We start from the raw sequence: 22,904 nt of genomic DNA, 5'->3' as shown, positions 1-22,904 counted from the left end.
AATAGAGAAAAATTTAGCCATTCTACCTAAGAACACAAAAAAGACAAAGATGCTCAACCTCGTCACTCCTATTCAAGATAGTACCAGAAGTCTAAGCCAGCATAATCAGGCAAGAGAAAGAAACAAAATGCATCCAAATTAGAAATGAGAAAGTCAATTTATCTCTGTTTGCTGATGGCATTATCTGATAGCTAGAAAACTCTAAAGAGCCATCCAAAGTATCTTTAGACTTAATAAACAACTTTCATAAAGTTTCAGGATACAAAATTAACATACAAAAATGTATTGAATTTCTATACTCCAACAACACTCAAGCTGAGAAGCAAATCAAGAATTTAATTTTATTTATAATAACCACATACAAAATATCTAAGAATACATTTAAACAAGGAGGTATACTATTTTTTGTGTTGTATCTACAAAGATAACTACAAAACATTATTGAAATAAATCATAAATGGCACAAACACATGGAAAAGCATCCTATGCTCATGGATTGGATGAATCAATACCGTTAAAATGACTATGCAGTTTACAGATTCAGTGAAATATCTATCAAATTATCAATGTCATTTTTCACAGGATTAGAAAAACAGAATTTAAAATTTTTATAGAACCAAAGAAGAGCCAGGATAGCAAAACAAATTCTAAGCAAGAAGAGCTCCAGAGGCATCACATTACCTGACTTCAAACTATACTAAAAAGTTACAGTAAACAAAAGAGCATGGTGCTGGTAAAAAAATAAACATGTAGATCAGTGGAATAGAAGAAAGAACCCAGAAATAAGGGCACATACCTACCACCAACTGATCGTTGACAAAGTGAATACAAATAAACAACAGGAAAAGGATACTCTATTCAATAAATGATGCTTGGAAAATTGGTTAGCCACATGTAGAATAATAAAACTGAACCCTTATCTCTCAGCATATACAAATTAACTCAAGATGGATTAAAACTTTAATGTAAGAACTGAAACTATAAAAATCCTAGAAGGAAATCTAAAACAATTTCCTCTGGACATCGGTCTAGGCAAAGCATTCATAACTAAGACATCAAAAGCAAATGCCACAGAAGCAGAGATAGATAAATGGGACTTAAGTAACTAAAGAACTTCCACGCAACAAAAGAAACCAGAGTATACAGACAAAACTAATGGAATGGGTGAAAATATTTGTAAACTATATATCTGACAAAGGATTAATATCCAGACTCTATAAAAAACTTAAACAAGCCAAAAAAAAATAATCTGATTAAAAAGTGAGCAAACGATGTGAACACACATTTCTCAAATAAAGGCTTGGAAGCAGTCAACAAACAGGAAAAATGGCTAACATCACTAATCCCCAGTGAAATGCAAATTAAAACCACATTGAGATACCATCTCACATTAGTCAGATTGGCTATAATGAAAGAGTCAAGCATCAACAGATATTAATGAGGATGTGGGGAAAAAAGGAACACTTATACACTGTGTATGGGAAGGTAAATTAGTACAACCACTGTAGCAAACATTATGGAGATTTCTCAAAGAACTAAAAATAGTGCTACCATATTACTTAGCATACTGACTACTGGATATTTACCGAAAGGAAAGAAATTGTTATATGAAAAAGATGTCTACATTCATATTCTTATCACAGCACTATTGATTACTCACAAGGGAAAAGTCATGGAATCAATATAAACATACATTGAAGGATGACTGGGTATACAAAGTGTGGTTTATGTACCCTGTGGAATACTATACAGCTATAAAAAGGTATAAAAGCCTGCCCTAAAGAGCACCATGGATGGAACAGGAGGCTATTATCCCAAATGAAATAACTCATAATCAGAAAATCAAAAACTGCATTTTCTCATTTAGAAGTGGGATCTAAACATTGGGTACACAGAGGGACAGCGGAAAATAATGGACACTGGTGCCTCCAAAAAGGGAGAAGGTGGGAGGGTGATGATGTTTTAAATATTACCTATAGTGTTCAGTATTCACAATTGTATTCAGTATATCTATTGTGTTCACTATTTGGTTGATGGGACTTAAGTAACTAAAGAGCTTCCACACAACGAAAGAAACCTGAGAGTATGCAGAAAAAACTAGAATTCGCTAGAATTCCAAATCTTACCATCCCATAATATACCTGTATGACGAACATGCCCCTAGACCCCATGAATCTAAAATTTAAAAAAATGAAAAAAAAATACAATTACTGGTGATTTTGAAAATAACAGATATATTTGAAGAGTTAAGTGAAGACAGTGTATCAAAAAGAAATAATTTGAAAGTGAGAATGAAAGAGAAGTTGCAGGCTACTTGAGAAAAGGAAAGAACATGTAAATAGCTGTCCAGAATAAGAGGGTCAATAAAAAAAATATATATCATTTCCCCAAGGCATTAAGGTACATTTGAGTTTCACAGTGATAAATTTAAAGTGAAAGCAGTCAATAAGGCTTTATGTTTTTCTTCAGCTACACTTAACAATAGTGTATCATTATAGAATAAGCAGATAGTTACATTTAATTAACATCATGAGTTAAATAAGTGGTCAGTTGTTATGCTTAATAGAAAGGTTTGTTGAGTTCAAGCTATTTGAAGGAATAAGCTAGAATGTAAAAAGCTGTTACATTGTTAGAAAAAAGTTACTATTATTCTCATTAGACAGGAATTTATACCTACCCAGCTTGTCTTATAATGAGGATGTAGAATCACCTAAATACATTAGACGTATATGCTATAATGCTTTTTTTCCCCAGTGCTGAGATCTATATTCTGGATATGTTAGATGCTCAATATTTCTTTTTTAGTATTTATATTAAAATGAAACAATGTAAGCAAGTAAAAACCTAGAATTTGATTACATTTTAATTAGAAAAATTAAGATAATGTTACATTTCAAATTTAACACCTTACTGACAGCAAGTAGAGCACAGAATTACAGAGACTACAGACTTTTGACGTTTGGTGCCCTGAATACAATTTCTCTACTACTTTATTCTTGAAAAAATACACTTGAGGGGTTTGCGTAATGCTCTGATTAATCTGAACTATACAATATTTTAAGGGACCTCTCTAAGTTTAGTAAGCTATCTTTTTTATTACACTCATGATTAATTGTGGGTAAAATAGAAAATAGCATCCCATCAACTAAATTGAACCACTCTAAATTAAAGATAATTACACCTTAAATTCCCTCTCCCTAAGAGAAGATTTCCCTTATCAAAACAGATGTTTTTGTATCTATTGAAATGACTCGCACAAATTTTGTATTTGAAAACAAAAGCCATCTGCATAAAGCCAATTACAAATGTTTCCCTGGAATTTAATAATTTGTCTATTGATTTTTTTTCTGATTTACATTCAAATTACATGTTTAATAATAAATTTGTCATTATGAATTTTAAGTTAATAAATATGAGTCTATTCAGGATTTATGTGTCAAGTATATTGTAAGTGCTCCACAGATTAGATTATGATTAATATGTGATGCATTCATTTGTGATAAAATTCAAAAACTGGAAAATCAAGAGAGAAAAAGTATGAAGATGTTATGCAGTTTAATTATGTAAATTGAATTTGTGAAATGTATCTACTTCTGTTTTCTTTTTCTTTTGATGGTTAGTCTTAGTTTTTTGACTTCACATGCTTTGCATTTTTTAAAAGATATGCTAGACATCACAAATCAAAGAACCATAGAGCTTTCAGAGAAGGTTGTGTTGGCGTGGTGTCCTCTCTTCTGTTTATGCTTTATTCAAATCCTTTTTCTTCTGCAAGCAGACAGGAGGAGATCCTGTCTTCTTAGTTCAGTCTTACATTGGTCTGGGCTCTGGTGCCCTTGCATTTTGGGTAAGAATTCCTATATATCATCTATATCTGATGTACTCCTGAGTGTGGCTTCTCAATTTCTGTTTGAAAGACTGGCAACTCCTTATCTCCATAGCACTAAAAGACTGAAGGAGATCCACCTCTGTCCTTTAGAAATCCCCAGTTCAGCTCACCAGCCGCTTTTCTTATTCAGTCCCCAAATCTGGCAAAGGTCTTGAAGGAGAAAGGAGCAGAATGCTTGGGGACAGACATACTCCTTCTGTCAGGCATGAGTTTCCTAACCATGACAAAAAACAGGGAATTTTTACTCTGTGTTTTAGAAGCGATTGGATTAGCTCTCCATGCTCCTGTAGAGTCCTCAAATTTACCAAATAGTGTATAGAAGAAAATGGCTATATGTTTAGTCTTTCAAGTTTTCAATATTGTCCTCTAGATCCGTACATCTGTGAAAATATCTGCTGTTTCCTCTTTCCCATAGAAACTTTTGTATGGACTGAACGTCAGCCCAGGCCTGAAATAGACAAATGCTCTTTGGGAAAAAAACCGAATGAAAATTTCTCCCATTTGATAATCTTTCCCATCTGGAATTTCAGTTTAAAATATTTTTTTAGCATCTAGTTTTCTCTGATACCTTTAAAAGTATTGTTTATGCTTTATTCGAATCCTTTTTCTTCTGCACATAGCATTAGCATGACCTATTAATTCCTATCTAGAGGTAAAAATCTTACAACATATTTTGCTATTATTTCATATGGTTATTGTTCCTTTATTTATTTACTAGAATTTACACTCAGGGAAATTAACATTTTAAAAATTGCAATAATAACAGAATATCTGTTACTAAAGTTATCAATGAAGGGAAGATTGCAAATTTTACTTTTGGTCCCAATATAACTTGTATTCAGCTAGATTTTTTTTCTGATAAATCATAAAAAGTGGTCCATTTTACTTTTTGTCTTTGTTTGATATTTCAACTCAGTATACACTAACAAAAAAAAAAATAAAAGAGACGAATAAGTAAGAAAGAAAGCAAGAAAAAAAGGAAGAAAGGGAAGGAGAAAAGAAGGAAAGAAGGAAGAAATAAATGGAAGGAAGAAAAGAAGGAAGGAAGGCAGAAAGAGGAAAAGAAGGGAAAGCAGGAAGGAGAGAAGAGAAAAGTAGGTGAGGGAGGAGAGAGGGGAAGAAAAGAAGAAAAAAGGAGGAGAGAAAGAAAATAACATTTCTTCTAATAAGCCCATCAATAATCATTACAGAAAATAAGTGGAATGAATGTGCAAATAGATCTAATTATCAAGATGCTTAACTGTACATAATATACATTAAGTTGAACACTTTTAAAAACATGTATTCTTTTTAATTCAAAAACATCATGCAAAATAAAGATGCTTTATTTTCGGTTCTTAAATATAGGTTTTGTTTTTGTTATTTTATACAATAAAATCAAATTCTAGTAAGTGTTTTTTGCATTGAACTTCTTCCTTTCATATTTTATGAGTTCATTTACTTTAGATTTTTTTTTCTCTTTAACTCTTAATTCACTATTTTCAGGTAAGTTATATACCATCACAAGGTGAATCTGAAGGCTTCAGAAATAAAATATGAGTATAGATTCAAGGCCTTTTACAGATGTAATACAAATAGAGGGAAAGTGTTTGGTCCAATCAGTTAAAATTCTAGTTAGACTGTTATGAGTAGAAGTGGTCAAAAGATCTTGTATGCATGTTTAATTAGATAAATTGCAATTTAAGTATTATGCAAAACCAACAATTAATTTCAAAATGTACTTTGTATTTCTGTTTCTCATATGTACTTTTCTTATGTTGTCTCAGACCACAAGGCAATCAATTTAGAAATCAGGACTAAGAAATTAACCCCAAACCATACAGTTACATGGAAACTGAATAACCTGCTCCTAAATGATTTTTGGGTAAAAGATGAAATTAAGAAAGAAATCAAAAAGTTATTTGAAACTAATGATACCAAAGATACAACATACCAGACTATCTATAACACAGCTAAGGCAGTGTTAAGAGGAAAATTTGTGGCATATGTTTACATCAAAAAGTTAGAAAGATCTCAAGTTAACAACCTAACAGCCCAACGAAAAAAACTAGAGAGCCAAGAACAAACCAACGCTAAAGTTAGCAGAGACAAGTGTTAACTAAAATAGAGCTGAAATGAAGGAGATTGAGATACAAAATAAACATTCAAAGATCAATGAATCCAGGAGCAGTTTTTTCAATAAAACATTAATAAAATGAATAGATAACTAGTTACCCTAATAAAGAAAATAGAAAATATTCAAATAAACAATCAGAAACAACGAGGGGGATATTACCACTGACCTCACAGAAATACAAATAACAATCAGAGAATGTTATGAACACCTCTATGTATATAAATTAGAAAATCTAGAATAAATGGATAAATGTCTGGATACATACACCCTCCCAAGATGGAACCACAAATAAATTGAGTCCCTAAACAGACCAATAATGAGTTCTGAAATTGAGTCAGTAATACATAGCCTACCAACCACAGAAAGTTTAGGACCAGACAAATTCACAGCTGAATTCTATCAGATGTACAAAGATGAGCCGGTACTGTTCCTAATAAAATATTCCAAAAAGTTGAACAGAAGGGACTCCTCTCTAACTCATTTTATAAAGCCAGAATCATGCTGATATCTTACATTGTTATAATTACACAATTTCTGAAAACTTGCCATGACATATTACACTTCCTTTAGGGGTGGACTGGTGTATATGACAGAAGGTGTAAGGTTAATTAATTCAAAAAGTTGTTTCATAATATGCTAATTAGAAAGAGTATTCATTTATTGTAAAAATTTTAAAAAAATCTGTGCTCAATATTTAGGTGGCATTCAAAATGTAATATATCTCTCTTGTATTTTGAATCAGAACATTCTGCTCTTCACATACAAACGAGAGAGAGTTTTTAGGTATTTAGAATTGCACCTTTGCATTTTAAATTAAGAATTATTTTAATGGAATGTAACGAAAAGAGCCAGATGTTGGCCTTTCAATTAAGAAAACAATAAGCCTCAACAAAATAACAAAGAACCAATACCCCCATCTCAACAAAGCAGCAAACAAAGCAAAAGCTGTAACAGATGCTGTTTTCAATATTATCAAACACTTTACATAGAAAAAACTCCCTTGAAAGTTTACCAGTTAGAACATGCCAATTTCTGATTAATTAAGTTTTTTTCCTCAGTGCTCAAGAGCTCAAGCAGAACACTTACTTGCCCCTGCAGTGTTAGAGGTAGAAGCAATGATCAAGTAATTTTAAATAAATAAAACTCTGAGTCCAGATGGCTACAAGACAAACTACAAAACTTTTAAAGTTTAGTGTACTCATTAAAAAAGCCTTTCCTTACATATGATAGAACATTGTACAACCTCCAGAGCAAAGAGCAACTTTCAACATAATCTCTAACACTTTCTGATTTTTGTCTATATAGTAGGCTCAACATGATTCTATTACAATTCTGGTAGAAAGATTCACAGACATTGCCTCGTCATACAAGTTGAGTGACTGTCAACATATCACTCTGTGTGTGTCTATGTGTGTTTGCATACACGTACACTTGTGCATGTAGCTGTTTAAGAGTCTAATTAAAGTTATGGTTACTCTCTGAAAGAAATGCACATTTAAACTCACAAAACTGTAAAATTGTGGGGAATTCTGTGAACCTTAATATTTATATTCTGTTCTCTAAAGAAGCAAGGATCCTAAAGTTAAAATGAAAAACATATGAAAACTTGCTATGAAATAAAAGTTACCTTTCAAATCAGAAAGGAAATAATACTCAATAAATGATGTTGGGAAATGTTTAGAAAAGTATATACATTAAATCCCCACCTCACACTCTTTTACAGATAATTAATAGGGCATTAAAACCATAAATATTTTTAAATTTTTTTTAATTAGAGAAAACAATAGGACAGCAAAAGTGTGCTCTTGGACTAGGAGAGGATTTCTCCAAAATACATGAAAAATAAAAGCTATAATGGGAAATGAAATACATTTGAACATGTTAAAACTATAAACCTCCTCAAGAAAAACAATTACTATTAACAGATTGTAAAGACTATTGGCCCTCAATTAGAAAACATTTTTAATATAATAGCTGAATAATAAAAAAACTAAAGACAGTAATATCATTCTCAAGGGAAATGTAAGCCCAGATTTAAACAGACATTTACAGAAACAGAAACACAAATGAGTATTAAATATATGAGAATATGTTTGATACTATTAGTTAGTGGTCAAATCAAATTAAAACAGTAGTGAAACTTTATTTGACCATCAAATTGTCAAAAATTGGAAGTTAAAAATAATGATTATTGATGCATATTGTGTCAAAATTTTATCAACTCCAGTGAAGATGGCACCTGGTTCAAGAGACAAATAAAAAAAACCTAGAGGAAGCCAATGAGGTTTTTTCAGGAGCTTACTTACAGGGCAGACAATTCAGTATTTGTGGGTTAAGCAGTATTACTGCATGGCCCGGTGGTGGTGGCTGAGCAGAAGAACTGCAACCACTTGCAGAAGGCATGCCATTGATACAACATTTTCAGTTAGCACAATTTCCCTAACAATCTTCTGTTGACAAATATATTAGGCCACTCTTGCATTGCTTTGAAAGAATACCTGAGACTGGGTAATTTATAAGAAAACAGGTATAATTGGTTCATGGTTCCACAGGCTGTACGGAAAGCAGAGTCAAATCTGCTTCTGTTGAGGTAGCTTCCAATCAGGACAGAAGGCAAGGAGGGAGCAGGTAGATTATATGGCAAAAGCAGGAGCAAGAAACAGTTGGGGGGACAGGACAACGCCATACACTTTTAAACAACCAGATCTCCTGAGAACTCCTTCACTGTGGTGAAGACAACACCAACCCATGAGACATCCACCCCTATGACCAAAACACATCCCACAAGCCCCACCTCCAGCTTTGGGGATTACAATTCAACTTGAGATTTCGGCAGGGACAAATATCTAAACTATATCAGCAAACTTTATTCAACTCAAAACTTGAGGCCCCAATTGCCTCGTGTTCTGTGGGACAAACCAGAGCTAGAACTTCCTCATAGACAAGGAACACATCTCCAGAATGGCCACTCCCAATTCCCTAGCTTCGAACACACATTCAGATGCATCTGCTATACAAGGTCATTCTCAGGGTATGCTTAAGGCATTGCTATCAGATACATCTCATACAGTGTATATGTGGGAACAAGAGGAAATTTTACATGTAGCTTATGGATTTATACATTGTTATAGCTATTTTGGAGGTTTTATTTTATTCGCATAAAACTGAGAAAAATGCACACATTATGGCTTAGAAATTCTATTAGTGGGATCTATACTAGAGAAAATGAATACTCGCACAATATTTGTACAAAGTTGCACATTGCAGGATATTTCCTAATAATGAGAAACCTGGAAACAATCAAAATGTCCCTAAACTGAGGAAATGGTGTATTAACTATTGCTGAGTTTATTCTTCAGTTAAAAAAAAGGATAGCTTTGTATTGCTGAACATAGATCTTACTAAATGAAAAACAAATAATTACTGAACATTAGATAGAACATAATACCATTTAGGCAAGAAAAAGGCAAACAAATATTGAACAATACTCTGCATATCTGTAGTTGCACAGAATATATACTGTACAGAAATATTGTATAAAATTACCTCTAGGCAATGTGTATGAGGTGACTATGAAATATACATTAGTTTTGTGTTTATACTTAGGGTCTAAACACAAGATATCCCCAAGGTATCTCACTGTGTTTATGTAAACATTCCAAAACCTGAAACACCTCTGGTCCCAAACATGTTATAAAAAGGATACTCACTTATATATATAACTCTCCCAACAGACTGAAAGTAGTTTATGATATATGTATAACAAGAATATATGAGACATTCATTACAGAAAATAAACTAGTAAGAACAAAATTTTGACATAAACATCTACAAATATAAATGAAATATGTTAGATACATAATATTTCCATTTATGCCAGTCAGAAACAGTTGATTATCAGTAATTTTATACAGTTCAACCTAATATTTTAGGAACTATTCAGTCTGTTTTGAAATTATACTCTTCTCTTTTGTATTAGGGACATAATTATGATTGATCAGTGGTCATTTACTATCAATCATTTAAAGTTACATTTAAAATTATCTATAAAATTATACAAATAACTACACTCATGAAAAGAAAGTCTCTCAACAATGCTAGGACAAAACTAGAGTCCATTTGAAAAAGGCAAACTAAAGTAAATAAATAGAGATATAAAATGCACAAAATAGGTACAACAATTCTTCAATATGATGATCAGGTCATGGAATTTCAGATTGTAAAATGATAGTCTATATTAGAAAATGCAGATATATTAAATAGTATTATCCACATATAGAATTGTTAAGGACATTTTTAGAATATCCAGAAGAGTATGGTACTTAGAGAAAATAAATCAGTGTTTCCTAGGTAAGCATTGGTCTATTGAAATTACATACCTAAGCACTTCATACATATTTATTGAACATTTATCATACATTAGAAACTGCTGATCACTACAAAATAGCTGTATGACAATATACATGTTTAATGCAGCTTACAGTCCATTTTATCAAAAGAAGAGATCACAAAACTTTACTCTCTGTAATAGGCCAAGCTTAATTAACAAGCTATCTTGAAATCAGATTACGGTCTGATTAATTGATCAGTTCTGATTTTAATGTAGCTTGTTAATTGACAATTACCCACTCTGACTCTGTAACCAGAATGACTCTTATTCACTGAATCACAATGACTGATATTAATCCAGCAATATAGGTTTAACTTCTGACCTGGATGTGTGCCTACATCCATATACCTTTTCAATAATCATCAATAATTATTTTCTAAAGCCAAATGTTTCATATGCAAAATGAACTCTTACACCATCATGGCTGTTTTGCAGCCTTCACTGTTGATACCTTCAGGTGCTAGAAAATATGAGGTGGTAACCAGACAGCCGTTGCTTTTTGTCTCCAGGCTCTGGAGAGTCAACAGGGACCAGAGGAACCAGAGTAGAGCTGCAGCATACTGCAGAGGCATTTGGAAGAGTGGCAAGACTATTTGTGATGTGGTTCCCTGATCCCATATCTCCTCACTGTGTATGTCCTCCTGGCCTGAGTCTGCAGTCATCCTCCCCTTAGAGATATCAAGCCAGTAGCAGGTCTGCAACTTCCCGGGACAGAGATCCTAGTGGGAGGGGTGGATTGCCATTTTTCTGTTGACAGCCATTGCTTTTTGTCTCCAGGCTCTGGAGAGTCAACAGGGACCAGAGGCTATCCTGGATCCCCAGCACAGAACACCCACCTCAAAAAAAAGTGGCCAAACTCTTCTCCAGGTAGGTCCCAGTTTCAATTATCCTCACTGGGCAGGCCACTCGACCTAGGACTCCAGTACAACCATACTGCTCCTGCCTGACCACTTCAATCAGAGGCAGCCCAAAAGTTAAAAGAACACACAGACACAGAGATGAAAAAGAACCAACAAAAAAATTCTAGCAACTCAAATGACCAGAGTGTCTTATGTCCTCCAAAAAACTGCAGTAGTTATCCCACAAAGGTTCTTAACTAGGCTGAGTTGGCTGAAATGACAGAAAGAGAAATCATAATATGGGGAGAACTGAAGATCAGAAAACTAACACTGACAATACAATGACATAGAAGATGACAGATGAGATACTCAGTATAAAAATGACCCTAACTGAGGGAGGTAAAAAACACTGTAAGAATTTCAGAATACAATCAAAAGTATTAATAGCAGAATAGACCAAGCTGAGGAAATAATCTCGGAACTTAAAAACTGGCTCTCTGGAATAAGACAGTCAGACAAAAATTTAAAAAATAATAATAATAATGAAAAGGAATTAAAAAACCTCTGAGAAATATGAAATTATGTAAAGAGCCAAATGTAAGAATCATTGGCATTCCTGAAAGGGATGTAAAAAAAGCAAACAACTTTGAAAATACATTTTAGGAGATTGCTCATGAAAACTTCCCCAACCTTGCTAGAGAGGCCAACCATCAAATTTAGGAAATACAGAGAAGCCCTGCAATATCCTACACAAGAATATGATCCTCAAGACAAATAATCATCAGATTTTTCCAAGGTCAAAACGAAAGAAAAAATGTTAAAGGAAGTTAAAGAAAAAGGGCAGATCATCTACAAAGGGAACACCATCAGACTAACAGCAGACCTTGCAGATTAAATCCTATAAACCAGAAGATATCAAAGAACTGATATGTTTTAGCTGTGTCCCCACCAAAAAGCTCATCTTGAATTATAATTCCCACAAGTCAAGGCAGGACCAGATAGAGGTAATCAGATCATGCTGTTCTTGTGATAGTGCATGAGTCTCATGAGATATGATGGTTTTATAAGCATCTGGCATTTCCCCTGTTTGCACTCACTCCTTCCCCTACTCTGTGAAGAAGGTGCCTGCTTCTCCTTTGCTTTCCACCATGATTGTAAGCTTCCTGAGGCCTCCTCAGCAATGAGGAACTGTGAGTCAATAAACCTCTTCCCTTTGTAAATTATCCAGTCTTAGGTATTTCTTTGTAGCAGCATGAAAACAGACTAATAAAGTTAATTGGTAGTGGGAGTAGGGTGCTGTTACAAAGATACCTGAAAATGTGGAAGCAACTTTAGACCTGGGTAACAGGTAGAGGTTGGGACAGTTTGGAGGGCTCAGAAGGACAGGAAAATGTGGGAAAGTTTGGAACTTCCCAGAGACTTGCAGGGCTCAGAAGACAGGTAAGATGTGGGAATGTTTGGAACTTCCTAGAGACTTGTGGAATGGCTTTGACCAAAATGCTGATAGTGATATGGACAATGAAGCCCAGGCTGAGATGGTGTCATATGGAGATGAGGAACTTGTTGAGAACTAGAGTAAAGGTCACTCTTGCTATGCAAAGAGACTAGCAGCATTTTGCCCCTGCTCTAGAGATCTGTTGAAATTTGAACTTGTAAGAGATGATTAAGGTATCTGGCAGAAGAAATTTCTAAGTAGCAAAGCATTCAAGAAGAAGCAGACCATACCCCCTTTGTATCTAGGAAGTAACGAACTTGCTTTTAATTTTACAGGCTCACAGGCAGAAGAGATTTCTTTTGTCTCAGATAAGACTTTGGACTTAGACTTTTGGTTTAATCTGGAGTGAGTTAAGACTTTGAGGGACTGTTGGAAGGGGATGATTGTGTTTAGAAATGTAAGGACATGAGATATTGGAGTGGCTGGGGGCACTTCACAATTCATCGTGAATTGTAATCCCCACATATCAAGGGTAGGACCAGGTGGAGGTAACTGGATCACAGGAGTGGTTTCTCCCATGCTCTTCTCGTGATAGTCAGTCTCACAAGATCTGATGGTTTGATTAGTATCTCTTTATAAATGCTTTATAAGTGCTTGCACTCACTCCATCCTGCCACCTTGTGAAGAAGGTACCTGCTTCTTTGTCTTTCACAATGATTGCATGTTTCCTGAGGCCTCCCCAGAAATGAGAAACTGTGAGTTGATTAAAACTCTTTCTTTTATAAATTACCCACTCTCAGGTATTTCTTTATAGCAGCATGAGAATGATCTTTACAGCATCTATATTCAACATTCTTAAACAAAAATATCCTCAGCCAAGAATTTCATACCCAATCAAACTAAACTTCCTTGGTGAAGGAGAAATAAGATCCTCTTTAGGTAAACCAATGCTGAGGGAGATTTATTTATCATTACTATTATTATTATTATTTTTACCACCAGACTTGCCTTACATGAGATCTTGACAAAAGAAGTAAATATGTAAAGGAAAGACTATTACCAGCCAATACAAAAACGGACTTAAGTACACAGACCAGAGACACTATAAAGCAATGACACAAACAAGCTGGTATAATAACTAGTTCACAACAGAACGACAGAATCAAATCCACACACAACAATACTAACCTTGAATGTAAACAGTCTAAATGTCACATTTAAAAGACACAGTATGGCAAGCTAGATAAAAAAGCAAGATCCAATGATATGCTGGCTTTAAGATACTCATCTCACAATAATGACACACATAGGTTAAAAATAAAGGGATGGAGGAAAATCACCAGGCAATTCTAGTTTCTGACAAAACAGACTTCAAGTCTACAAAGATAAAAAGGACAAAGACAGGCATTACATAATGGTAAAAGGTTTAGTTAAACAAGAAGACTTAACTATCCTACATATATATGCACTTAATACAGGAGCAACCAGATTCATAAAGCAAGTTCTTAGAGATCTACAAAGTAACATAGACTCCCACACAATAACAGTGGGAGACTTCAACACTCCACTGGCAGTATTAGACAAATCTTCAAGGCAGAAAATTTACAAAGATATTCAGGACCAAGTGGATATGATAGACCTTATAGAACTCTCCATTCAAAAACGACAGAATATACATTCCTCTCATCGCCAATGGCACAGACTCTAAAATTGACAACATATTTGGACATAAAACAATCCTCTGCAAATGCAAAATAACTGAAATCATACCAAACACACTCTCAGACCACAGCACAATAAAAATAGAAATCAAGACTAAGAAGATTTCTCAAAACCATGCAATTACATGAAAACTAAACAACAACATGCTTGTTAATGAACTTTGGGTAAATAATGAACCTAAGGCAGAAACCAAAACGTTCTTTGAAAATAATGAGAACAAGGACAGTCGTAGTGGCTCACATCTGTAATCCCAGCACTTTGGGAGACTGAGGTGGGCAGATCATGAGGTCAGGAGATCGAGACCATCCTGGCTAACACAGTGAAACCCCGTCTCTACTAAAAAATACAAAAAAAAAAAACTAGCGGGGCGAGCTGGTGGGCGCCTGTAGTCCCAGCTACTTGGGAGGCTGAGGCAGGAGAATGGTGTAAACCTGGGAGGCGGAGCTTGCAGTGAGCTGAGATCCGGCCACTGCACTCCAGCCTGGACAACAGAGCGAAACTCCGTCTCAAAAAAAAAAAAATTAGCCAGGTGTGGTGGCCTGTACCTGTAACCCCAGCTACTCAGGAGGCTAAGGCAGGAGAATCATTTGAACCTGGGAGGTGGAGGTTTCAGTGAGCCGAGATTATGCCATAGCATTCTAGCCTGGGCAACAGAGTGGACTCCATCTCAATAAGTAATAAATAAGAAAATAATGAGAACAAAGATACAACACACCAGAATCTCTGGGACACAACAGCTAAGACACTATGAAGAGGGACATTTATAGCACTGAATGTCTGCATCATAAAGTTAGAAAGATCTCAAGTTAACAACCTATCACCACACAACCAAAAGAACTAGAGAACCAAGAACAAACCAATCCCAAAGCTAGCAGAAGACAAGGAATAACCAAAATCTGAGTTGAACTGAAGGAGACTGAGAAAGGAAAAACCATTCAAAAGATCAACAAATCCAGGATTTGGTTTTGTGAAGACTAATAAGAGAAATAGGCCACTAGCAAGGCTAATAAAGAAGAAAAGAGAATATCCAAATAAACACAATTAGAAATGACATAGGGGATGTTACTACTGATCACAAATAAATACAAACAACCATTAGAGACTACTATGAACACCTCTATGCACATAAACTAGAAAACCTAGAAGGTAAGGGTAAATTACTGGACACATACATCCACCCAAGACTGAACCAGAAAGAAACTGATTCCTTGAACAGACAAGAAAAGCAAATGCCACATGTTCTCACTTATTAGTCGGAGCTGAATTATGAGAACACATGGACGTAAATGGTAGAACAACAGAGACTATCTGAGGGTGAAGGGTGGGAGGAGGGAGAAAATCAGAAAAAATAACTATTGGCTACTATGCTTAGTTCCTGGTGATGAAATCCTCTGTGACATAAGTTGACCTATGTAACAAACCATGACATGTACCCCTGAACCTAAAATAAAAGTTTAAAAAAAGTATAATCTCACTTTTGATTAAATAAATGTAACTAAATATTAATAAACACAAGACCTGCAAAATAGCCCTTCGATGATATTAGCTAGCACTGATTTTGCACAACTAGTGTGTCCTAGGTACTTTATAAAGCACTTTCAGTAGATTATCTGGTTCAGTCTTCACAAAGCAAAATTAATGCCTTAGTTGTTCTCAAGTGTCTCGTCAATTCTCAAAGGAGAGTTTGGCCTAAAAAGGTTGCTCAATATATTTTGGATTGTTGAGTAAATGAATGAGGTGCAAAAATTAAAGAATGGAGAGGTTAACTTCCCAGGGTCACATAACTAGAAACTGATGCAACTGGGATTTAAATTTGGGATTTAAACTCATGTCTTTTGACACCAATTACTGCCTAATTAAACATCATGAAATATTGCCTTTGTAGAGGTTTATAATTTTGGCGAAATTATGAGACTATTGGTAATACCTAGTTTTCTGATGCAGTACGATTTACTAAAAAAAATGGGAAGTATTTGACAATTTATATCTTAAATATAACCACCAAGGTGGGCACGGTGGCTCATGCCTGTAATCCCAGCACCTTCAGAGGCACAGGTGGGAGGATTGCTTGAGCCCAGGAATTGAAGAACAACCTAGACAATATAGGGAGACCATGTATCTACAATGTTGTTGTTGTTTTTTTTTGTTTGTTTGTTTTTGTTTTTTTAATTAGCTATGCATTGAGATGTGCACCTCTGGGCACAGCTACTTGCAAGGCTGTGGCAGGCAGATCCCCTGAGTCTGGAAGATCAAGGCTGCAGTAAGCCATGATAGCACCACTGTACTAGCCTGGATGACAGTGTGATATTCTGTCTCTAAAAATAAATAAACACAAATAAAATGAAACTGCACACTCTTTCACTTCTCAGCTCACTTTCACAATTTATACTGAAGTTACTCAAAGTAGTATTTTAAAATCTTTATTGGAAAATTGTCTATAATTAGAAAAAAATAGAAAAAATAGAAAGCCTCTCTCTATAAAGCAATAATACATTTAAAAATAAAGTCCCATTTTACTCCATAAATATATACAATTGTGATTTGTTAATTAAAAAGGAAATAAAATGATCATAAGAATTATGTCTCTATAAAATAATATTAAACAGCAATGAAAATTATATATTAGATTTATGTGTATTTACATTAACCAAAGTCCGTGCAATCTACGTAAGTTTGACTGCAAATGAGAGAGAACACAATAAATACTTCTCTCAACTAAAGGCAGAGAATGCACAGATATTAGTGAAGTTCCATAACCAAGAGATCTTATTGTTCTGCCATCCTCAAAATGTGGGTTTCATCACATGTAGCACAATGGCTGCTTGTGCTTACACAGTAGCAACTGCATTATAGACATTAGGAAAAGCAATGGGAAAGAGAAGTATACATCTTCTTCCTCTAAGTCACTGGCTCTCAAAGCCTTTGAACCGTTAAGTCAGCATCATCTGGATCCTTGTCTAAAATGTAAATATTCAGGCCTCATCCAAGGCTTTTCGAATCAGAAACTCTGGGGTTGGGGCCTATCACTTTGTTTCGACAAGCCTTCCAGATTATTCTGATACAGGTAATTTTTCAGTGTTCTAAAGATAGTTCTGGGAAATTTTATAAACACTTAGAATGCCTTCCAATTGTTCAGAATTTGTCATATGACCTTGACAAACTGCAAATCAAAATGAAAAGAAATAAAATCTATTCTTGGTAGTCACAAGAAAAGCTAAAATCTTACAGGTATATTAACGAAAAATAGAGAATGAATAAAGGAGGCAATAGACAGTTTGCTACATCCACAATAGAATGTTAACATTTATAAAATATAATTTCTGTAAGATTACATAATATTCATAATACATGATAATCATGTATAATTTACTAAAAATCCATATATGCTATTATATTTTTGAATGTATATTTCCATATGAATTGTAGTATATATTGACATGTCTCCAGAGTAAGAAGATGCAGTTTGTGGAAGAGGTGACTTTTACATTTTTCTTTAGAGTTCTACAAATCTCTTATTTAAATATCATATGCTACTTTGATAATTTAAAACAAAAAAAGAGAAAATGTTCCTTCCAGAGACTAATTGGTAAATTAGCAGTTTGAGATTGAAAACAGTATGTTCCAATAGAGTGAAAATGAAAGAAAATATCCAAATATCGCATGTTTTTGCCATTATATTTTAGGATGTGATTGTAGAAGTTGAATGGCAACTCAGTGTTCTTTTTGTATGTATAATTCGGGGTAACTCCAAAAATGATGGCATAGCTACCAAAATTCTTGCAAGAAGTCACATAATGATTCATAAATCCTATGAGAAGGCAAAATTAAAATCAGTCAATTATATTGCTTGTTAGCAACTGTGTAACGTTTTCTGAATTATGTAGATCACTGGTCTTTGAAATATAGTCCTTGGATGAGCAGTAGCAGAATCACCAAGAAACTTGTTAGAAATTCATATTCTTGGGCACTAACCCACACCTATTCAATCAGAAACTCTATGGGTGGAGCCCAATAATCTGCCTTGGGAAAAAAAAAAAAAAAAGCTCTGCAGGTAATTCTGATGGAAGCTCAAGTTTGAGAACCACTGACCTAGATAATTACCTTACCCTCTTGCTTTGTTTCCCTTCTGCAAACATGTCAGTAATTGCTATGGAAATGTATTATAATACAGTCAACATGCAATTATCTCTGATATTCAGGGAGCAGAATGATTTGGACAAGAGAATACCATGGATAATCCCCTCATCTCTCTTTAGCTATTAGATTCAGACTCCGCCCACCCATAGATTTTTTGCCAGAGCACCTAATGAGAACTGTAATTGACTGACTCCTGTTTCAGCTCTTTTATTTCCTGGCCCACTCTCTGGTGAAGGTGCTAATGAGCAGTGAAATAGCCTGAAGGCAAACAGCAGGAGGGAAGAGGAAAGAGACTTGTCCCTCGGAATATTTGAGAATATACTATGATATCAGAAACAGTGTTTTTAAATCCTCTTCTTCCTGTCCTAAAACTTCTAAACATGACCATATTAAATTCCTTTTTAAACACTTGATAGTCAAACTTTGAGCCATTATAATGGTAATCATATATTCTCAAGATTACTGTCTCTCCTTTCAGCTCCAGGCTGATTGTTTCTCTTTTCTTTAGTTCTGTTTGACTAGTTGTTTCAATCTATTCTCTTCTATAACTGCAATCAACAAAGCTTTTCTTTCCTTCCCTCTATATCTCTGTAAACTTTCATCTTCTTGTTCAATTGGCTTTGAATGCTAGTCTGAAAACCTACTTAAAAACAGATGAGAAAGAAAGGAAAAGCAAAATAACATTAAATACCAAGACACTATTATAGATTTAATTCAAAAGGAGTTTCAGGGTTTACAACATCAAATAAACTTCAGTTTGAAAGGTATTATTTGGCTTCTCTCTCTGTATTACTTTCTGAAAAGTGGTAGCAAGAAAAAAAATCTTCTTAGAAATTCTTTGGTGATTTTGTTTGAAAAGAAAAATAAAAACTCCTATTATCAACATAGTCATAATAATATTAAACTCTTCTTTTTCTATATTTTTATTTGATTCAAAAGATAATCCCTCCAAAAAACTAATATTGTATCATTATCTCCTAAATCTTAAAAGTAATTTTATGAGATTCCTTAGGCATATAATAGTATTGTAAGTTATCTGTCACTTATTACAGTAAAAAGGACTGGTAATATAACTGGCATGTTTACCCAATGATACTGATGAGACCGTTACTACCAGCATTGATGCTGAAGCCATCTGCATTGCCAACGTTGATAGTACTATATTAATTCTAATTCTCTTCCTGTGAGGCTGAGTCATGTACCATCTTTTATGTGATTTAGCTCATTGATCTGTTAGATATATTTGTTGAAATCAATGTGAAGCAGGGTAAATAGCAAAGATGTAGTTCTTTAATTATTATAGTAATGTTTTCAAGGTTTTACAACATAGAAATGTAAACTGAAATTCAAATGGCAAAAATAACGTTTAACTTAACATCACTGTTTTTGTTAGAATGTACTGTAAGTCTTCCTCTTCAAAACTGTTGCCTTTAGAAGCCCCTATGTAAGTATTCTCATTAATGTTTAAGATGTTTGAAGTTTAAAAAAAGTTTTTAAAATTATTTTTAATAATTCTCAATATTTTCAAAGGGTTATATATTGACCCTGAATTTGAATTCTGATAGAGTAAAAAATATTTGGAACCAATTCTTGAGAATAAAATATATAATCAAACTTCAATGAAAATAAAACATGTTGGTCAAAGAAAAAGGTATATGCATTTTGGTAGCAGTATAAATTCTATATTTTGGTCTTTAGCATCAATTAAGAAGTAAGTTAGTAAGTTACAAGCCATGTTTTTATGTTTTCTTTTTTATGAATGGTCTGGTTTACTAACGTACTACTAGATTGTTGATAAAAGTATATGGCAGATGCTACTTAATGGATTAATATAGTGTCAAACATATTCATTTTGTAATATAATCAATCATTAACTAAGCCACTGTTATGCCACCTTAATTTATGAAAAGCAGTAAAATCGGTCAGGCCCAGTGGCTCATGCCTGTAATCCCAGCACTTTGGGAGGCCGAGGTGGGCAGATCACAAGGTCAAGAGTTCTCGATCAGCCTGACCAACACGGTGAAACCCCATCTCTACTAAAAATACAAAAATTAGCCAGGTGTGGTGGCGTGTGCCTGTAGTCCCAGCTACTCGGGAGGCTAAGGCAGAAGAATCCCTTGAACTCAGGAGGCAGAGGTTGTAGTGAGCCGAGATCACACCACTGCACTCCAGCCTGGGCAACAGAACGAGACTCTGACTAAAAAAAACCAAAATATATTTGGAAATGGAATTTTTCCCTATGCACATGCTCAAACTCTGTATTTTTATTTTGTTATCTATGGTGCATTAAAGAGCAGCACTTTTATCTAAAACAGTTCTAGACAGCATATTCAATACCCTATTTAATCTCTGAATTCTAAATAAAGGCGTATTTGTTTTGTACCTGTCATTGGAAAGAAAAAACAAAGCAATAATGTATTTTGAATAAGTCATTATTAGTTTTGCTATTAAATATGTGCAACCCTAACTCTTCAAAGCCAGCAGCTGTTCTCATATAGTGGAACAGGCTTTTCCATTATTTTCATAGTCCCAGACTTTATGAAAAGAATTCCTATCATTGCTAATCATGCTTATCCACATGCTTAAAGAGTTGCAAACATCTGGGGATTCAAAAGTTTCTGCCTATATTTAAATCCAAATCTTGAGTATTATTATTTTTAAATACTGTAGATTCTAAAAGACAACCCATTATAAATACTGGAATTAAAATAGTCACTACATGACACAGTTGTTAATGTTACTAAATACAAACTACCCTAAAATTCAGTGGCTTAAAACAATATTGTATCATGTTCACAGATTCTGTGGATCAGGAATTCAGACACAATTCAGCAAGAATAATTGTTTATACTCCATAACGCCTGATACTTAGCTGAGAGAATTTGAAGGATGGTAGTGACTCAAGAATTTGGCCTGGAAAAGGTGTTTCTTTACTTATGTATCCAGCTCCTGGGCTGGAAATGACTTGAAGGTAAGGACTACCACCAGCTTTCTCTCCTGTAGAGTAAATTTTAAAAGTACAGTGGCTGAGTAATTTGCTATATATCTGTTTACACGTTGAGAAAACATAGTTTTAGTTACATCATATGTAGTCATCATCATATTTTGGATGGTATAGATAATTCCATATGTTTTCACTATGCATTTATTATTTTATTATTTATTTTTGTGGGTACACAGCAGGTGTATGTATTTATGGGATACATGAAATATTTTGATACATACAACGTGTAGTAATCACATCAGGGCAAATGTATCACCTCAAGCATGTATCCTTTCTTGGCATTAAAACAATCCAATTATAATCTTTTAGTCATTTAAAAATGTACAATATATTGTTGCCTGTAGTCACCTTGTTGTGCTATCAAGTACCAGTTTTTATCATTCTAGCTGACTATATTTTTGTATCTATTAATCATCCCTACTTTCCTCTCCCACACCCACCACCCTTCTCAATATCTGGTAATCATCATTCTATAATAACCAACATTTCCATGCGTTGAATTATTTTAATTTTTGACTTTCACAAATAATTTAGAAAAAGTGTATCTTTCTGTGCCGGGCTTATTTCACTTAACATTATTACCTCCAATTCCATCCATGTTTTTGCAAATGACAGGATTTCATTATGCATTTTATGGCTGAATAGTACTCCATTGTGTATATGTATCATGTTTTCTTTATCCATTTGCCTGTTGATGGACCCTTACATTGCTTCCAAATCTTGGCTACTGTGAAGCATGCTGCAATAAACGTGGGAGTGTAGACATCCCTTGGATGATTGATCTTTGGTCTGAATTCTTCAGAAAGGTACATAGCAAAATTTTCACATAGATGAATTTCTTATTTGTGTGGTTATTGTTAGTATTTTTACCTTATTCTACTCCCCGTACTTGTTTCATTTTAGTATTTTCATTAAAGTGTTTTGGTTTCTCTTTGACTGAGGAATTATTTTTTTTGCCTTACTACATTTTTAATTTTTTTACAGTGTCCATGGGAAAATAAAACACATACACCTACACACACACACACACACACACACACACACAGGTAAGTTGGAGAATAAAAACGTTTATCTGCAAAATCCACTTGAGAATGTTATTTTCTTCTTGTCATTTCTAACAGTGTATTGCTTCATATAATGTTTTAACAAGCTTCTGAATATAAAATGTGATGGACCTTCTTTTAAAATATAATAACATATATCAGAAATAATATGGTCTTTTAACAAAAACCATGTGTTTTCTAACAAGATTTTTTTTATATGTACAGAATGTTGTAGGATTAGCGGACAATTCTGACTAATTTTTGGTCAAATCAGTAATCGTATACTCCAAAATTAAAGGAAGGCATATTTCTGAATAATTATCAATAAAAGT

This window comes from Trachypithecus francoisi, unplaced genomic scaffold, assembly GCF_009764315.1.
Source record: "Trachypithecus francoisi isolate TF-2019V2 unplaced genomic scaffold, Tfra_2.0 Lachesis_group5, whole genome shotgun sequence".
NCBI classification, from domain to species: Eukaryota; Metazoa; Chordata; class Mammalia; order Primates; family Cercopithecidae; genus Trachypithecus; species Trachypithecus francoisi.
This window is presented reverse-complemented; position numbering follows the sequence as displayed.